Raw genomic sequence first — 17,263 nt, 5'->3', positions numbered from 1 at the left:
AATAGACAGTAAAGAAATAGTGGACTTACTTGAAGCCATTTTAATTTCCACATGGGAATTGCATTGCGAACATCCCATTTATTAAAGAAGCACCAGTTGACAGAGAGATTGGGCAGCAGCCAGTGAGACCGTTTGTCTGTCGGGTGCTGTGTGCAACTGCAATGATAAACAGGTATGTTTGTGGCTTGATACCCTCACAGAGACCTCAGAGAAAGACAAGCTCCCTGTTCCCAATAAACCTGTGTAATCCAAGGAAAGAAGCTGTTCAAGGAGCCAGCAAATAGCATGTTCCTGAGTGGTTTTGCTTTTAGCGAGTATTGTTTTCATTAGGAAAACAGAAGTATGCATGCATTGGGAATGTTGAGGATTGAGATAGTGGAAATTAAACTGACGTTTTCGTTAGTGGTAAATTGAAAAGTTCTACTGCATTTCATAACTGCCAGTTTGTCATACTTTACACAGGAACATTGGAAGGGCCATACTTGATCAGAGTAAAGGTCCATCTGGCGCAGCATCCTGTCCCTGGGCAGTGGCCAAGAAAGGATGCCTAGGGGTGAATGTAAGAACAAGGAAAATCAATAATGATTCTTCTTCAGAGTGCTTCTCCAGCCTTCAGTTACCGGTGGCTCAGGAACTTCCAGTCTTATTCTCAGTGCCTTTTCAAAGACTAACAGAGTCCTATTTGATACTGGAGGGGAAGAAAAGGGTATTTGGCATGGATAGCTATGTAGATCTTGAGATGTATCAAAAGGAGTGTGACCAGCAGGTCGAAGGAGGTGATCCTGTCCCTTTACTCTGCTCTTGTGAGACCTCACCTGGAGTATTGTGTGCAGTTCTGGTGTCCTCAGCATAGAAAGGACATGGAACTGTTGGAACAAGTCCAGAGGAGGGCCACGAGGATGATCAGGGGACTGGAGCACCTCCTGTATGAAGACAGGCTGAGGAAGTTGGGGTTGTTCAGCCTGGAGAAGAGAAGGCTGCGTGGAGACCTCATAGCAGCCTTCCAGTATCTGAAGGGGACCTATAGGGATGCTGGGGAGGGACTCTTCATTAGGGACTGTAGTGATAGGACAAGGGGTAACGGGTTAAAACTTAAACAGGGGAAGTTTAGATTGGATATAAGGAGGAAATTCTTTCCTGTAAGGGTGGTGAGGCACTGGAATGGGTTGCCCAGGGAAGCTGTGAAGGCTCCATCCCTGGCAGTGTTCAAGGCCAGGTTGGACGAAGCCTTGGGTGAGATGGTTTAGTGTGAGGTGTCCCTGCCCATGGCAGGGGGTTGGAACTGTATGATCTTAAGGTCCTTTCCAACCCTAACTATTCTATGAGTCTATGATTCTATGTGTCTATTGTTAGTGATGCCTGAAGTGCTCAAAGGAGAAGAGCTGTTTAGGTTCCCCAGTTAGTCTGTGGAACTCAAGGATAGAGTAGACACCCCCCCAGTACAGAGCTTTCCTGTAAAACCCTTGCCTGGATAAAGCCTGTGCAGGTCTGAGCCGGCTTGATCCAGGTCACTACAGCCAGCATGATTAGAAGAGGCATCAGGACCTTGTAATGAGGTGAGAAAAGCTCATCTGGAACACATATCCTGTTGTGTGTTTTGAAATTAACAGCTTTTCTTTTCTGTTTCCATAGTAACACTGAGGTGAAAACAACTTGCTGTACAGTTGGCAGACTGGTGAAGCTCTGAAGGCAGGCCCCCCAAGGAACCAAGGCTTGCAGGTGCAATGTTGTTTGACTTTCTAAAGTGAAATTGAGATGTTGGTACAGCTCACAGACAGAGCCAAGGGACGCATCGCTGGAGTGGGAGAATGCAGCCAGCAGAAATGAGAATAATTTATTCCAGAGCTTTCCCTGTCAGTGCCTTGTCATGGGCGTAATTAAAGGGGTGTAATTCATATCAGTGGGGGCCCTGGAATCATCTGCCATGTGGCTCATGTTTGATTCAAATGACTGCAATGCTCCTCGTGTGTCATCAGGACACAGGCATGTAGGCAGATTGAAAATGCACTTGCCACTCCGTGGAGGGACTTACAGGTGTAGCTGTGCACAAGCAATGTGTAGGCAGTGCCTGTGCTGAACCTTGCCTTCTCCACACAGCTGACTGCACACAGGTGATGTACACATGGATGCTATGGATATCTGTGAAGAACAGGATTCGGATCCTCCAGCCCTTGCATATCAGTTGCTGAACAGATGGTGAGCCATCATCATTGTTATTTCGTATTCCGGGCTCATTGAGAGGAGCTGTGAACTGGCAATTTCTTTTTCGCAGCTTGGGACTAACAGATCTTTAGAAGAAATAACTATTATTATTATTAAATATTATTATTATCTCTAGGGAACTGCTGAGATTGGGGCGCCTCATACTCAGTGTTCACACAAGATAGAGGCCAGTAAGAATTCCTTGTCCCTAGCAGTTAAAGAATGGACCTAATCTTGGCATTAACCTATGAGCTATACCTAAACAAGCCTCACTTCCTTTGTGCCAGTGCCAATACCCTTTTGCTGAAAGGAGCATCATTTGGGTGTGATCAGGTGGATGGAAGGTTATGGTTCCTGCTCCCACCTGCTTCTAGCAATAACTGTTCATACTCTCCTAACTTCTGTAGTGACCTGGTGCAAGTCACTTGTCTGTCCTCATTTTATGTCACGTTGGAAGAGTGTATGTTAACGCAGCTGGTTGCTGTGTTTGTGCAGTGCAGTGGGGATCTCTGGGTCAAGCACAGTCACTCTTCAAGCCACTTCAGCGTGATATCAAGCATCCATCCGGTGATACCATTCATGTCAGATGAGTACGAAAGGCAATAAAAAAATCACGGTGAACAATTAATAGAGCCAAAGCTGAGCTGAGAAGCTAAAACCATAAGTGTTGTCTCTGTTAGACAGAAGCTGCAACAACCCATTCTTATATAACGAAGCAATTATGTTTTCTCAGTCTCACAAGTTTCTGAAAACACAGCTTTCCACTGATAACACTTTGAGGCTCTTCAGGGAAAGTCTGGTAAATAAGCAGTCATTATTGCAAGCATGGTTTGGATACTGATTCTTCCTTCAGAAATGGCTTACATTTTATATCTGTGCTGGTACCCTCTCACACCTGAAATGAATCAAGTAGCTGTCACTGAGGGAAGTAGCAAGTCACTAAGGGAAGATCCCCAGTAGAATCAGAAACAAATGAAAAGCAATCATATCTCTAGGGGGAAGCAAGAAGCCTGGGTTAACTTTCATGGTTAGAAAGAGAGCTAAGTAATAAAGTTGTCATTGAGTTTCGCCAAGCCATTTTTTATTCTAATCTTCCTGAAATATTAAATTACAAGAGCTGCAGTAGCAAGCTCCACAGACAAAACTGTGCCATGCATACAAATGAAAAATAAATTATCCATGGCTCTCTACAGGAAAAATGTAATTCTTCGCATTAAAGCATTGAGTGGACTGTGGGAACCTGTCTTTTATGGCTGATAAAGACCCTTAGGAAAAGAAGGCGCTGAAAAAGTGGTAAATGCTCTATCCCTGGCAGTGTTCAAGGCCAAGCTGGACAGTGCCTTGGGTGACATGATCTAGTGGAATGTATCCCTGCCCATGGCAGGGGGCTGGAACTAAATGATCTTAAGGTCCTTTCAAACCCAAACCATTCTATGAGTCTATGATTTGTCTTTCTAAAGCAATAACAAGTAATATTTGAAGCCAAATTATTCGTTACTCTTCATAAAGCAAAAAAAAAAGGCAACACGGGAAAAGTAAAGATGAGCCTTCAATCAGATTGTGGGTACAGCTGAGTGTTAAGTGGGGAGTTTTGAGACCCAAACATGAAACAGCACATGTCAAAATTGGGCAGCTCAAGCCCACCTCTGTGCCTAAGGACTGAGCCTGCTCTCAGAACACACAGGGTCTTCAAACCCAGGAGCTGCCAGGAGCATGTGCACAGTGCCCAAGCATCGGCATCCATCTAGGTAGGCAAGCGTGCATCTCTGAGAGTGTGTTCTCCTGATCTTCATGCACATGAGGAGAATGTGCTCAGAGTGCTATGTGAGCAGTGCTCAGCTGTGTCCAAAACTCAGGGTCCTGTTGGACTATGTTCTGAGGTATGTTAAGCACCTGCAGCTCCCCTCTGCATTCTCTAGAACCTGGTCAGCAGCAATTATTTAGTGTCTGGAAGCAATGAAACCTCTAGCATTTTGTCATTGCTCCAGGCAGACAAAAACACTGAACCCAAATGAAATTGCTGGCAGAGTTTCTAAGATAAAGTACAGACTGCTACCTGTGCAGAATACCTATAGACATAGGTTTGGGGTAATAATTCTGAGCTCTTTAATGGCCATAGATGGTAAGGACTCTCTCCTGAACCATAGTAACTGTAGTACCTATAATAACTATCAGCAAAGAACCCCAAACACACAACAACTCCTGTTATAGAAATGATTTGGGGGTGAGAGGGATGATTCAGAAGGTGAAATATTACTTCACATAGCATACAAGTGTTCTAATATTTCCATCCAAGGATTGACCTTGTTTAGTTTATGAGATCGGACAACCCTCGCTAGTAAGGCTAGTAGCCTTAGTAATACAAAGCAGTGCTCTAATTCACAGATGTGAAATCTGCCACCTCAGATGAAATACACTGGTAATACTCGAGTTTCTTATTGAGCCCTCAGTCTCTGTGGTGAGTACAATTTAAATAGGCAAAGGGAGAATAAATCCAAGTTACATATTGAAAATGCTCCTGAAAATAGCCTAGAAAAAATACTGTTAGTGCTATGTGAAAGTCTATTGAAATAATCAGACTTGTACACACGTCACACCTAGCCTCACAGCACCTCACAAACGTTAGTTAACCTCAATAACCAACATTCCTGTGATATAGGAGTGTAGCATCTATTTCTGTGTTTTATAGAGCTACATCAGCTCCAAGGAAGAGACAATACATTTAGAAAGCAGCAGAGGAGAGGCTGTGACCCTGGAGCCTTGGTGACCTTTGTGCATCTGGAAGAGGTAAGACTACTTTGCTGTTCATATTCCCCAAGTGGGGAAAACAGGTAGAGAAGTCTCTAGCAGAGCAGTTCTGCAGCAAGACTTGGGCTGCATTCAAGCAGTTGAAGTGTGGCTTTTGCACACCCCAGTCACATCCCATGACCAACAAAGAGACTGTGTGTGAGCAAATGATCCTGGAAAATTCCCCTTCCCTGAGGAAAGGAGCCAGGCAGCTCCGGGCTCCTCTTTGCACATCGCTGTAGACTACAGCTATGTGCCCATTTCAGTGTCATCTTACAGTCTAACCCTGGTAGGCTACAGTTGTTCCCTGCTTCATGGTTGAACCTCAGCCAGCAACTAAATGCCAAGCAACAACTTGCTTATTCCTCCTGCCCCTGCTTTGGGATGGGGAGGAGAATCAGAGGAAAAATGTTAAAATTCTTGGGTTGAAGTAAGATCAGTTAAATAATGGAAATTAAGTAAAATACAATTACAATAATACAATAACAATAGTAATGAAAAGGAAAGAACTAAAACCTAAGGGGAAAAAAAAAGAAGTGATGCACAATACAATTGCTCACCACCCACTGACTGATGCTCAGCCCATCACCGAGCAGTGACCAGTGGCTCCTGGCCACTGAGCATGGTGCTTTATGGTATGGTATGCCCCTTTGGCTAGTTCAGTGTCCTGTCTCTGCTCCCTCATGGCTTCTTGTGCCCCTCCTCACTGGCAGAGCATGAGAGACTGAAACGTGTTTGATTTAGGGTAAGCACTACTTAGCAACAAATAGAACAGTGGTGTGTTATCAACATTATTCTTACACTAAATCCAAACCACAGCACTGTATCAGCTACTAAGGAAAGCAAATTAACTCTATCCCATCCGAAACCAGGACACCTGCCTGTGAGCATGTCCCTGAATCAGTGAAGTGTCCCTGGTGGCTGGATGGAGATGTCTGCTTCTGCCGAAGAACTTGCTGTGGAGCTGCTGCATTATTTCTTTCAGACACTAGAATCTGGCTGTCATCATGTTAGGGAATATTCATGCACAAGCAGCCTCTTAATCTTACACAAGAGGGGAAAAAAAAGGTGATCATCGGGTACAAGGGCATAATTTGATGATTAGGGCTGTGCAAACGAAGCACTTAGGGAGATGGACTGAAAAGGGTATCATTAAAGACCTGTACAGGTAGCTGATGGCTCTTTCAGCTGGGAAGGTGCCTGTGGACAGCTGAGCCCAATTCCTGGCTAAGGTAATTGGGTAGGGCCCTGGCTGAAGGAGAAGTGTGGAAAACTGAATTGCACTTTGGGGTGCAGTTTCTCATCAGACATTGATTTAACAGCATCCAGCTAGAGAAGGTGGTGTTCTTCCCCAACCCCTATGTGGTCCTGTGGCTTTCCTTATATCAGCTCTGGCATTTATCTGTCCACAGAGAAATTAATTCAGGTAGCAAAGCATGGCAGAGACCCCAGCTCCACAGAAGAGGATGAACAGCTCTTCAGTGGCTCAGCTTTGGGATCTGGTTCGCAGTGGTGACAGCAAGTGGTAGAGCAGAGCTGGGGAAGGACTGGGAAGGGAATTGCGCAGGTCCAGTTCTGAGCAGAGGAGAGTTGTGAGATAGGCTGTGATTCCAAATCCTGGCTGTGATTCCACATCCTGGCTGTGATAAGTCCCCTGGGGACTCTTAATTTATTTTGCATTTGGAGTTTTTTCTTCATTTCTTTCTCTAATGAAAAATACTTTGACTCAAACATGCAAACGCTTTGCCGTAACAGATGCGAGTGTCTGGTCCTATGAATAACTACCACCTTACCTGCAAAGGTCTTTTCCTTCCCCTAGCAACCCTCTAGTTAGAGAGAGCTGTGCTGGAAATATGCTTCAGAAATCCATTTCTGGAAGATTAAAGTCTTTGATGGAAACCTACAGCTCTTAAATGAATGTCCTTTTGTTATGCTGAGATTGCCTACAGAAACGCTAGCAGAAAGTCATCTGCTACCACTGTGTTTGTAGGGTAGGAACAATTTAATTGCAGTAATAAGAAGGTGATTCTCAAAGAATAAATCATCTCTGCAGTAAACTGTGCCTGAAGTATCGCTCATTGTTGCAATGACATCTCCAAACAATTATTTATCACAGGAGTCAGTTACCATGGGCTATGGAGCTCTGTGACCCAGCAGCTGGAGCACGCTGTGAATAGTTTTCTTGTTGTATTTCCTACCCTGCCCTTTCCCTGAGGATGGAGGAGAAAATGGTGCTGTGGAAACTGAGATTAGTTATGTGTGGTTACCACAAGCAAAACAGCCTTCTCTGAATGAGCTGGGTAGCACCTGGGGCAAGGGGGGAGCTCCATTACATAACTATCATGTGTGCCTGGCAATGGGAGTTGAGTTGTCTTGCTGATAGACCTCCAGCGTGAAGCAGCAGTTGCTGCGGCTCTCTGTCTTCTGAGACCTCAGAGGTGGCTTTGGTGAGTGAGTCTGCACCTCTTGAGTCAGCATAAGGACAAGGTGGGAAAAGAAAAAGGAGCCCTCGCAGCATGTGAGTATGGCAATGTTCACCCAGCTCATGGGTGCTCTGCAGGCAAGTGAAATGAGGCATTCGTTTACTGCGTTTGGGTTTATTTTTTCATTTATTGGGCATGTAACTGAAATCAAAAATACAAGTTGCACTTGAAGGCAATTGTAACACGTCTGCAGAAAGAGTTCTTAACTTCTGGAAAGGGTAAGTGAAAGCTGCATAAATCAGGAAAGATTTCAGGTTGATGTACTCACACAATTCGTTTCTCAGTAAGGCACTTCTTGCCTTCCACATAAGTCTACCATAGAATCATAGAATAGTTAGGGTTGGAAAGGACCTTAAGATCATCCAGTTCCAACCCCCCTGCCATGGGCAGGGACACCTCACACTAAACCATGTCACCCAAGGCTTCATCCATTTTCTTCTTGTCTGCTGTGGAAAATAGTTCTGATATGAATCGTGTCATCACTAAGCTGACTGCTCAGTTTACAACGACTGATGTAACTGGCAATCCTCGCTTTCTTTTCCACATTGGATAAGTAATCCTCTTGAGGAAAATCATGATTTGAAAATAAATCAAGAGTGATTTATTTTCTTATTCATTCTTATTTTTGTGTGACTATTCTTCTGCTATGATTCTTGATTTCCAGGTGGTTTCTCAGGTCTCTGGAGTTAGTGGGATATATGGTGATCCAAGGGTAATTCTGTTCCATTTTGACTGACAATGGAATTTATGTATTTGTCCTGAGTCTGGATTCATGTGGATGAATTAATTTAAAATTGATTGTGTCTGTGCAAACATACACCAAGAATTTAATTTTCTAGACCACTGAGAAGTGAGTGGAGACTGAATGAAGCCAAACTATTTCATACCTTCAGTCAAGCAAATACCTGGTAATATATTTAAGCAAATGACTTCACACTAAGAATATATCTAGGGACTAGTAATTGTAGATTCTCCCCTCAGTCTGCCAAGTGCATACAGCACTATACATACCCTGAATAACCAACAGGGACATGTATTACATGTACTGAACTAAAGTGGAGCTGCAATCAGGCTGCTTCCATCAGCTGCTGCAGCTGCATCTTATTTACATAAACGGAGGAAGTATTTTGAAGCTATTTCCTTCCCTCCTGGCACCAAGAGGAGCAGCCTCTTTCTCAAACACTGAAATAGATCAGCTAGTTCAGATGAACTGAGGCAGGCCTGAAAAGCTGTGTTTGGATTCACACCTGCTCCTGACCTCGGTCCTGTCTTGATGAAGCAAGCCAATGTAAATTCACTGATTTCGGCTGACTGGGAGAGGAGCAGAGTTGTACACCGAGCTGTTACAGAAGAACTCCAGAATGGATCTGGGTGTTTCCTTTCTTTACAGAGAGCAATGGATTTCTTAATTTTTCTCTAGCTCGGAGTACTTTGCCATGAGTTTAACCTGATGGGCATCAGAGAGCAAAATGCAAAGAGAGGGTGAACCAGGCATTCACAACCACTCTTCTCTCGCCTTTGGGAAGCTAGTGTTCAAGTCCCTGCTCTGCCATTGATCCACTGTGTCACCTGGAGCCAGGCAGGTACCTCCCTCACCAGCTTTTGGTCCCATGCAGCAGAGCACCTGTGCCATGACAGTGTCCTAGGGCTGGGTGCAGTCACTGGCATCAGGGGGCCAGGATCTCCCTGCAGAGAGAAGGGGTACCCAGCTCAGCTGCTGCAGTGCAAAGCCCCTTATGTCTCTGTGCCACGGTTCCTTGGAGGCCCTTGGAATGGGGATAACAATTCCTCACAGAGTTGTTGGGAGAATGAGGGAATTAAAAGTCCCGAGAGACTAAGTTAATCAGTTACAGCCAATTGCTTGACACAGGTATTGAAACACAGCTTCCCTTTCTCACCTCCCCTAATTACACAAAGCATTTGAAAGACCTCTTTACTATTCTCTGTATTGCACTGAAACATTATCTATGATATTTGTCACTAGAAAGTGACAGAAAAACCACCACAGCAACAGGCTGAAGGAAAGATTAATTGGATTTCTGTTAGGGTTAGGGCTTCCATGATTTTGCAAGAAATACAAAGGCTTTATCCTGTGTATTACTGCTGATTTATTTCTATGTTGAATTTAGTGGTTCTCCACTCAGATATTAGTTTGTTAGATATGCTTCAGTTAAACAGGCCAGAAAGATCTGAGGTTAATTTACTGCCCTAAAGATATTCATCCTCATGAACCGTGATGCTGACACACATGCTAAGATGAAGCTTGCCATTGTGCAGCAGGGACTTCTGCCTCCCCAGTCTTTTGAAAGATGAGACATCTAAAACTAACTCAAATGTTAAGAAATCAGGAAATGAATGATTACTCCCAACAAAAAAGATGAACTACAGACCCTGCAAATGAAGATGTACAGTCAAGCAGCTGCTTCTTGTATGCACAGTACAATGGTCAGACCATAACTAAGTCTGCCTGGGATTAGCTGAAAAAAGCCATCAGCATAATAGCTCCCATTGTTTTTAAACACATATTTTGTCGTAGTGCTCCCAAGTCAGGTCAAGCCTTCTTGTCTGAGGCACTGCACAAACATGCTGCAGAAAGCTGGTAGTCTAGGAGGTGAGACTTTAAAGGTGGCTACGGCAGAGAGGCAGACCAGAGAGACACAGCAAAATAACAGCAGCGACAACTCATGTTGTGGCTATATTGAAAATGATGCTCTTTATCCTGTGAGAAATGCTGGAGCTGCGTGAATTCTCATGTTGTTGGCCTCCTCTTCCTCGGGCTCCTCTTTGTGTAGTGTCCTGGGTTCAGCAGTAGCAGTCATTTTTCTCTTTCTTAGTAGCTGGTGCGGTGCTGTGGTTTTGACTCTCAGCCTGGGAACAGCACTGATAACACCGATGTTTTTAGTTGCTGCTCAGTAATGTTTACTCTGACCAAGGACTTTCTGAGTCTCATGCTCTGCCAGGGAGGAGGGGAAGCTGGGAGGAAGCAGAGACAGGACACCTGACCCAAACTGACCAAAGAGGTATTCCATACCATAGCACATCACACCCAGTATATTAACTGGGGGCAGTTACCCAGAAGGGCTTGATCACTGCTCGGTCGGGCTGGGTGTTGGTTGGTGGGTGGTGAGGTGATGTATTCTCTTCCCTTGTTATTTCCTTTATCATTATTATCATTGGTGGTAGCAGCAGTGATTTGTGTTATACCTTAGTTACTGGACTGCTCTTATCTCAACCTGTGGGAGGTACATTCTTTTGATTCTCCTCTGCATCCCTCTGGGAGCAAGGGGGAAGAAGGAGGGGGAGCGAGCGAACAAGCTGCGTGGCTGACTGGGCTTAAACCACAACGCTCATTTAGTGGAGTTTGTGCCCACAGCATAATCAAACTCCTTTATCCAGCTGCCTTCTTACCTCATTGTCTGAAGCACAAGTTGACCCAGAGGTAGACATTTGACATGGTAATCTTACATCTGCCCCGTGAAAAATGTTTCTGAGTTGGAAGCCACTGAACACAGGGCCTTACAAACACGAAATAGTCAGGAGACATCATTATAAGCACTGCAATAAGATACTGTACAGTGCTTCTTTTTCTGTTGTTCTTTCCCTGCATGTGTTACTGAACATCTCTGGCGATGCATGTGGAAATGAAACATTTTTTCTGCTGCACTTAAAAGAGGAAAAAAAAAAGGGGGGGAAATGTTAGAAGCAAAGCTCGTGCTTTATTTTTCTTTGAAGATTCTATTTCTAACAAACCAAGATGTTCTGCACTGACAAGTCTTCCCCTTGCAGCATTTGCCTAAGCTCCGTTCCTGTTAGCTGGGGTACTTGTTGTATTGCTGTTCGACTTGGAAGCTGGCCTCTCAATCACACTGATTTAATCTTCAGTCTCACCTCACCTGTGATTATTTCTTGCTGCTCCATGCTCTTGTTTTGATAATTCAAAAGGAAGCATCTCCATCAAGTGTCCAAAGCATGTCCAAATGCTAGTTTAACAGGGGGTTGGGTTTTTTTTTGCAATTTAAACTTTATTCTCCTGCTCTTTGCACAGTCATAGGCCAAGATACGCAATGGTCCAGATTCATTTCTATGTACTTAGCTGGGAGTGTGCCTGCTAACTGAATGTGGGTCTTTCTTTGCCTATTGCATTTCCTCCTGCCTTTTTCCCCCATGCACACCCTTCCATCCTTTCAAATTCTCTGCATCTCTATTCACTTCTGATTCATTTCTCTGTTTTATGGCCACTCCTGGCATAGCCCCTATGGCCCAAGAGCAGTTAGAGGATCTGGGACCAAGGCAGCTTAGGTGAAAGCACTTTACCTGATGCAGCTGTATTTTGTCACACCTGCATTTGTGGCATGAGAGGACAATACAAAAACACTAAACCGAACCAGACTAAAAGAGCTGGCAGTTTTGTGTTTCTCAAAGCTCAGTTGCCTGAGCATCAGCAGCAGTAGTTGCTTTCAGGTTCTCAGAAAGACTTGAGTCAGCTGAGCACCTAAAATTCCGCACAGGCTCTATTTGTGCATCGCTTACTCCATGTGCCTGCCTCTTCAAGGAGGGATGTGTCAGCCCTTTGCCTCTTCAGTCCTTCAGAGTGACACAAAAGTGCCGCCTGCTCCCTTCCACAGAGACAAGTGAGTTCTCAGATTTAATCTGGGCCAGCAGCTTTAATGGAAATCAATGTTCATTAAAGAAAACTCATTCCTGTTTAGGATGAAGCCAACGCCGGTGAAGTTGCAGGATTAATCACTCCAGGGGCAGACTGGCATTTCCCATTCTCTCTTGCTCATGGGTAGAAACCACCTACGTGTTTATAACTCCCAGCTCCCTCCTGCTGTGTGATGGCACAAAGGTGCAGATTTGTCAGGTCTCTGGGGCCCAACCATATGAAACTGTTTTCTTTCCTCAGTCATTTGCAGAGGGGGTAGGAAGCAGAGCTGTGTGGCTGACATGTGCCTGGGAAAGCCAGCTGGTGCCGCAACGGCTGCTGTGTCAGTTGGGAAGGAGTATGTTACTGCTGTCTCTGGGGGAGTAATCAATCTATAAGAGACACAAATATCTTCTCACTCGGCACAAATGACCATCCCCGTGTGTGTGGGGCCAGGAATATCTTTAGCTCACTGCAAAGGAAGTTGGGGTAGGAGCTACAATAAACCACAAATACTGATTCTCCTGGAGAACACAAGGGTGGAAGGAAGGCAAATCAAAGCTTCATAAGGGGCTTTTCCTTTCCCTCCTGATAGATTAGGGTACAGAAACCCTTCAAGTAGTTCTCCAGCTTTTCCAGTGATACCACCTCTGAAGCCCAGGCCGCAGCAAAGGCAATTCTGGCCCTATTTTCCTCTTGCTCACCTCATTCCCTCGGGCTTGGGTTAAACGTTACGCTCTTCATGCCACTGCCAAAGAGAGCAGGTCTCAGTAAGTGTGAGAGGGAGGGATGAGGTGAGGGCAGGACTTCCCTGAGGCTGGTCATCACTCTCTCCCATCTGTAAGCAGCCATGCCCAAGTGGGCAAGTTTGGTGTCCATCCATGGAAAAGAGCATCTGGCAGCTGTAAGGAATGGAGAGAAGCTCTGCAGGGAAAGAAGATTGGTCACTATCTGCTGATGAGTGGTGGGAACTAGGGCACCTTCTCAGGTACAGTGAAGTTTGGGGTGTTTTGTCAGCTACTGAAGGGAAATACCCACATTGACAAAGTTTCAGCCTGAGGCTGACCTGTAAGGCCCCTAAAAAAACCCCCAAGAAACAGAAAGAGAATGGAAAGGAGATGGAGTGGTTTGTTTGTTGGGGTTTGGTTGGTTGGTTGGGTTTTTTAATTACAAAAATCTCATTAAGACATCATATGGACTCTTCCTTATGAGATTCAGATGGATAGCTGAGTGCGTCTGAGGCAGTGGACAGGCAGGTGGAGCAGAGCTGTGATGGCTTTGAGGAGGCAGGCACAGCTGCTATAGCAAGCACTGGAGGTGGTGCTGGACCTGAGGGCTGGGGCTGAGCAGACAGCAGGAGATGGAGGTGTCCTGTTTTAGGAAATACACATTAAATTGCTCCTCTGGTGGGGGTGAGGGAAGGCATCCCTGGGATGGAACAACAATCCAGGCCAGTGGAAACAGCAGGGGGAAGCGAGTGAGGCATAGAGAGGCAGTTAATGCAAAAACGTGTCTCCTCATAGCATCTTCCCTGCAGGAGGACTAGGGTTAAGAGGGTGAGGTGCTGTCTCCTGTCCTTCTTTCCCACTACCTCCACCAGTTCTAGACACTCGGTCTCAAGCTTCCGGATCTGAACGGACTCAATGAGTGACTCAGTCATTTCAGCAGGCTGAAATGAATGCCGCTCTCCTGTAGAGGGCAAAGAGCAGCGCTATTCACATCTTCCCATGCAGTGATTTACCCGTGCTCCCGTTAGAGCCTGCCAGGAGGGCTTCGGGTGCAAATTCACTCCAGACCCTCCTTGTCTGACTCCTGTTCTCTTCCTGTGGGTCAGGAAACCTCCCTTCTGTGGTTAGCGGGGCTGGAGCCCGTGTGCCTGCGTTTCATCCCTCACTCCATCCCCTTTGCTCTGTGCTGCTGGCAGGGGCTCGGAGGATGTTTTCCTCATTTCGCAGCACCCAAGCGCTAGGAGCAGATGGGCTGAGCCTGTCGCTGAGTCTGCTTCCTCCCCTCACGGCGTTATGTAGTGCAGGGGATGGGGTGCTGGCGGCTCAGTCTATTGCTGGGCTTCTATTGGGGTCAGCCCCAAGCAAAGGGCTGGTGCTTGCTGCTGGTCCACAGGCAAGTGTGCAGGATGGGCTGAGCTGCAGCATGAGAGCAGCTCTGGTCCTGGCTGCTGGGGACATGGACAGAGCCTGGGGTATGCTGCATGCTATCCATGTGCTTGGCTTGCTGTCAGCGAGGACACTGCATGCCCCTCAACAGCTGCAGGGCCCAAATGAAGGGAGCGGGGTGAGAAGATGTGCAGCAGTAGCTATACCACAGGATACTCGAGTCAGTGTCCCTGGAGTAATGGCACTAAATGCACATGTATGTCATGCTTTTCACGTGCAGCCAGTGAAAGGGCTTGCTTCCCTTGCTGTCGTTGCTTCCTTACAGCTCCACAGTGCTGTCTCTGCACAGAACATGTATGGCAAATAATGATTTTTTTGCAAGAATAAGCACTGCCCCGGAAAAAAAAAATGTTTAAGATTTATGAAGTAACAGAAATAGGTACTCAAGATTAGCTTCCATGAGACAAACTTTCTGCCTTGCTTGACTCATGCTAGCATAAAGCAGGAATATACCAACAGGATTTAACAGTGAAGCTACCTAAGCCTTCTCTGGCTACTTATTTCTTAACCAGGGAAAGCTGGAGGGAAAACTAGCAGAAAAATCAGTCTGTTGAGGTGAGATCCTTCTTTTGTGTCCTCCAGCTTGTACAAACTCTCCCTGGGCTCTGTACCAGCATCTGTGGAATCACAGAATGGGTTGTGTTGGAGGGGACCTTAAGACTCATCCAGTTCCAACCCTCTGCATCAGGCAGGGACACCTTCCACTAGACCAGGTTGCTCCAGACCCTGTCCAACCTGGCCTTGAACACTGCCAGGGATGGGGCGGCCACAGCTTCTCTGGGCACCCTGTGCCAGCGCCTCAGCACCCTCACAGGGAAGAGTTTCTGCCTAAGAGCTCATCTCAGTCTCCCCTCTGTCAGGTTAAAGCCATTCCCCCTTGTCCTGTCCCTACAGGCCCTTGTCAAAAGCCCCTCTCCAGCTTTCTTTTAGCCCCTTGAGGCACTGGGAGCCGCTCTAAGGTCTCCCTGGAACCTTCTCTTCTCCAGGCTGAGCAAGCTGAATTCCTGTTAGGCCAGTGTGAAACCAGGGGATAAAATGAACACAAAGCTGTTCTTCACTAAATCACACAGTACTAGAGTGAAGGTGCATGGGGGTGGGTTTCACAGATAAATAATGTGTACCTCTACACAGCAGGGAGTGAACTTCTGCAGTTATAACCTGTAGGATCCCTAAGAAGCAGCTGTGCATCCTGATGGACTAAGCAGTGAGCAGGCTCAGGCCACCTGAGATGGGATGGAGGGGCTGTTAGGGTATTTCTTTTATTCTTATGGTTTTTCAATGAGCAAGAGAAACCAAATTTTTGTTCTTCAACAGCTAGTCGAATTATATTGTATTTCATGAGTGTCAGATTCAGGCAGTTTGTTAAAGTTATAGATGATGGATTTATGGCCCAGGAGGGATTGCTACAGCATGCAGCAGGCCAGACTTTCCTCTCTCATTTCCGCATTTCTTTGCCCTCTTCTACACTACTGATATTCTCCTCTCTAGGGATGAGGCCTTCAGGCACAGCCCAAACATAAGCAGAGATGAGAGCAGCCCAAACGCTACCACCTTGTGCCAGACTTGGCTGTAGCCACTGTGATGACAGTAGTCCCAGGGTGCTGCTCCCCTCCTCCCCTGATGCTTCTGTCCCAAAAAGATGTCTCAGCACCTTCCCTTCTCTCTGTATCTATGGGCCAGGACAGGAAAACAAATATTTGAAGTTTTAAGAGGAAAATTTGGACAGAGACAGAAATCTTCACTGTTCTTTTGAGAAAGATCTAGGAAACATCAAGGCCTTTTCTAGAGTGCCAAACTAGGATCAAAGCATCATTCCTCTAGCCCACTCCTAACATACTTTTATCCTTCTTGAATAGAGTTTGGTTTTCCTCACATCCTTTGGTAAAGAGCGTACCTTGGTATCTCATCTCCCATTGCCACAGCCCTTTCCCAGGCTTCTCTGCTCTACTTTGCCCTCAAATTGCCATCACTTTTTGGTTGCAGTCCTAGTACTCGACACCGTTGCTGTCCAGTGGGGTGCAGTGAGGTATCAAGTGGTAGCTACAGTCTCTTCCATGGCCTCTCAACTGCACACATTGTCACTTAGGTGTAGCTCCGTTGCGGGTTACACAGCCCCTAATTGCTGTGTGCCTACTTTCTGTCTTTAAAGCCATGCTTTTACCATAATCCTATGGAGTAAGAAACCATAGAAATGTACCAAACAATATCATCTTTAGCGCTCTGAAAATCCCTGCAGCCGGTGGGTGGCTGTGCGGGAGGGAATGATTGATGCAAAATGTCCCCTCTCCCCAGGAGATCTTTCTCCCCCACACCCATAATCCTACTACTTCGTACTTATATAACATTGTTATCCCTTATAACGCACATGCAGTTGATTTGTCACCAGAAGGAAGCTCAGGCCACAAGCTGGAGCAAGGGGCTGAGAGTTGGGGGGTCCTGACTTCTCCCACTGGTGTGCAGTTAGTGCTTGGCTTTGCTTTTCCTCCCTGTGAAAGAGCACCTCCTGCTTCTTGCCTTGCCCACTCATGGTGTGAAATGAAGCTGATGTTGATGGAAATGTTTTGAAGTACCTCGATGGAACATATTAATTTATTAATGGGATCTTCTCTAATCATCAACTCTCTTTCAATTAATGAAAATCCTTTGCAAGGGTGCAGTGGGCTCATAAGCAAGCAGAATAAAACCCCAGACCCTTAGGAAGCCCTCGTATGTGTGCAGAGGGGCAGTGTTGGAATCTTCCTTAAAGGGTGGCAGGACCAGAGCTCTGCTGGTGCTGCACCCTGCCAGGCTGCAGTGGGACCTGGTAGTCTGCAGCACATGGGATGGGCTTGGAAAGGAAGGGTATTTTTAGGGGGAAGAAATTAAGCAACATGGACAAACCAGGTCACACCTGAGGGGAAACACTGAGTGATGCTTAACATGTGTATGTGCATGGTACATATGATATATAATGCCATTCCCGGCAGTGTTTA

This window comes from Pezoporus occidentalis, unplaced genomic scaffold (genome assembly GCF_034315485.1).
Source record: "Pezoporus occidentalis ecotype Australia unplaced genomic scaffold, CSIRO_AGI_Poc_V1 ctg93, whole genome shotgun sequence".
NCBI lineage: Eukaryota > Metazoa > Chordata > Aves > Psittaciformes > Psittacidae > Pezoporus > Pezoporus occidentalis.
This window is presented reverse-complemented; position numbering follows the sequence as displayed.